This window comes from Equus caballus, chromosome 17 (assembly GCF_041296265.1).
Source record: "Equus caballus isolate H_3958 breed thoroughbred chromosome 17, TB-T2T, whole genome shotgun sequence".
Classification (NCBI taxonomy): domain Eukaryota; kingdom Metazoa; phylum Chordata; class Mammalia; order Perissodactyla; family Equidae; genus Equus; species Equus caballus.
The window spans coordinates 59,170,721-59,174,144 of NC_091700.1; the positions used below are offsets into that span (position 1 = coordinate 59,170,721).

General features: G+C 37.6%; 1 pseudogene; it reads left to right on the top strand.

Moving 5' to 3' along the window:
• The first annotated feature begins 846 nt into the window (after nt 1-846).
• LOC138918458 (tigger transposable element-derived protein 1-like) lies at nt 847-2,643 on the top strand (annotated as a pseudogene).
• Nucleotides 2,644-3,424: the final 781 nt, after the last annotated feature.

Sequence of the window (3,424 nt, forward strand, 5' to 3'; positions counted from 1 at the left end):
CTAGGCAAATTGGAGCAAAAGTAGATTAGTGGTTGTTTAGGGTGGGGGGTAGAAGTAGGGGAGAAATAGCTAAAGGATATGTGGTTACTCTTTGGGATGATTTTTACTGTTCTGATGTTGACTGTGGTGATAGTCGTTACATGTGTATGGATATACTAAAAGCTATTGAGTTGTACACTTTAAGTGGGTGAATTCTATAATATGTGAATTTTGTCTCAGTAAAGATGTTTAAAAAAGAATCAGAAGGAAAAAGTAGAAGAAGGAATAATTATGGTAATCTGAGCTATCTGGAGGTAAATGAGTCATTAAAGATCATTGTATGGACATTGGGTACGACAACTGATCTATTTGTACATGTTTTGCTTCTGATGGTATTTTCTATTAAGATAATTTCATATAAAAAGCACAATTTCAGTACCTAATGTTTAACAATATTTATACAGGCACAGTTCGTTTTATTGTGCTTCACTTTATTGCACATTGCAGATATTGTGTTTTTCACAAATTGAAAGTGTCTGGCAACCCTGCATCAAGCAAGTCTATCAGCATCATTTTTCCAATAGCATTTGTTCACTTCGTGTCTCTGTGTCACATTTTGGTAATTCTAGCAATATTCAAACTTTTTCATTATTATTATATTTGTTGTGGTAATCTGTGATCTTTGATGTTACTATTGTAATTATTTTGGGGTGCCACAAACCGCACCCATATAAGACAGCAAACTTAATAAATGTTTCTGTTCTGCTTCAATGACTGGCCATTTCTAACATCTCTCTCCCTCTCCTTGGGCCTCCCTATTTCCTGAGACACAGCAATATTGAAATTAGGTCACTTAATAACCCTACAATGGCCTCTAAGTGTCCAAGTGAAAGGAGGAGTCACATGTCTCTCACTTTAAATCAAAAGCTAGAAATGATTTAGCTTAATGAGGAAGGCGTGTCCAAAGCTGAGACAGGCCAAAAGCTAGGCCTCTTGTGCTAAACAGTTAGCCAAGATGTGAATGCAAAGGAAAATTTCATGAAGGAAATTAAAAGTGCTACTCCAGTGAACACACGTATGATAAGAAAGTGAAACAGCCTTATTGCTGATATGGTATGTTGATATGAAAGTTTTAGTGGTCTGAAGATCAAATCAGCCACAACATTCCCTTAAGCCAAAGCCTAATTCAGAGCAAAGCCCTAATGCTCTTCCACTCTGTGAAGGCTGAGAGAGGTGAGGAAGCCGAAGAAGAAAAGTTTGAAGCTAGCAGAGGTTGATTCATGAGGTTTAAGGAAAGCAGCTGTCTCCATAACATAAGAGCGCAAGGTGAAGCAGAAAGTGCTGATGTAGATGCTGCAGAAAGTTCTCCAGAAGACCTAGCAAAGATAATGAAGGCGGCTACACTAAACAGCAGATTGTCAGTGTAGACAAAACAGCCTTGTATTGGAAGAAAATGCCGTCTAGGACTGTCATAGCTAGAGAGGAGAAGTAAACACCTGGTTTCAAGCTGCAAAGGACAGGTTGACTCTCTTGTTAGGGGCTAATGCAGCTGGTGACTTTTAGTTGAAGCCGATGCTCATTTACCATTCCAAAAATCCTAGGGCCCTTAAGAATTATGCGAAATCTACTCTGTCTGTGCTCTATAAATGGAATCACAAGACCTGGATAACAGCACATCTATTTATAACACAATTTATTGAATATTTTAAGCCCACTATTGAAACCAACTGCTCAGAGAAAAAGATTGCTTTCAAAATATTACTGCTCATTGGCAATGCACCTGGTCACCCAAGAGCTCTGATGATGTACAAGGAAATTAATGTTGTTTTCGTACCTGCTAACACAACATTTATTCTGCAACTCATAGATCAGGAGTAATTTTGAGTCATTATTTAAGAAATACATTTCATAAGGCTATAGCTGCCACAGTGATTTGCCAAAGTGATTTCTCTGATGGATCTGGGAAAAGTAAATTGAAAACCTTTTGGAAAGGATTCATTATTCTAGATGCCATTAAGAACATTCATGATTCACTGGAAGAAGTCAAAATATCAACATTAAGAGGAGTTTGGAAAAGTGGATTTCAATCCCCATGGATGACTTTGAGCAGTTCAAGACTGCAGCGGAGGAAGGAACAGCAGATGTGGCGGAAATAGCAAGAGAAGTAGAATTAGATGTGGAGCCTGAAGATGTGACTGAATTGCTTCAATCTCACAATAAAACTATAATTGATGAAAAGTTGCTTCTATAGATGAGCAAAGAAAGTAGTAGTGCTTTCAAAGAATGTAGTATCTTGAGATGGAATCTACTCCCAGTGCAGATGCTGTGAAGATTGTTGAAATGACAGCAAATGATTTAGAATATCACATAAATCTAGTTGATAAAGCAGCATCAGAATTTGAGACAATTGACTCTAATTTAGAAAGAAGTTCTACTGTGGGTAAAATGCTATCAAACAGCATCATATGATACAGAGAAATCATTCATGAAAGGAAGAGTCAATCGATGCAGGAAGCTTCATTGTTGTCTTGTTTTAAGAAATTGCCTCAGCCACCCCAATCTTAAGTAACCACCACCCTGATCATTCAGCCGCCATCAATATTGAGGCAAGAATCTCCACCAGCAAAAAGATTACAACTCACTAAAGGCTCAAATTATGGCTAACATTTTTTAGCAATAAAGAATTTTTTTTTGGTAAGGAAGATTGGCCCTGAGCTAACATCCTTTGCCAACCTTCCTCTTTTTTTTTTTCTCCCCAAAGCCCCAGTATATCGTTGTATATCCTAGCTGTAAGTCCTTCTAGTTCTTCTATGTGGGCTGCTGCCTCAGCATGGCTTGATGAGTGGTGTGTAGGTCCGTGCTGAGGATCTGAACTGGCGAATCCAGGGCTGCCATAGTGGAGTGCATAAACTTACCTACCATGCCACCAGGCTGGCCCCAAGAGTTTTTAAATTAAGATATGTACATTTTTCTTTTAGACGTAATGCTATAGAACACCTAACACTGCATTATAGTGTAAACATAACTTTTATATGCACTGGGAAACCAAAAACTTGTGTGGCATGCTTTATTGCAATATTCACTTTATTGTGGTAGTCTGGAACAAAACCTGCAAGATCTCCAAGGTATGCCTGTACTAAAATGTTATGTAAATGTGAGTACTATATCATTATAGAATATATGTTTCACTTAATGTCATTTATATATATACTAGAGAATAACTACAGTGATAGATTACTGGTATTCAAATCTGGTTGCATATAAGAATAACTTCGAGAGCTAGATAAAGACCCAGATTTCTATACCTATGTTACATGTGTGGAATAAGAATATGTAGGGTAGTATCAGGAAGACATATGTACTTTTACTAATGTTCCTTTGTGCTTCTCATTCTATGGCCAGCCAGTCAACAATCCACAGACTAGAGTTTGGTGATCTCTAGGAT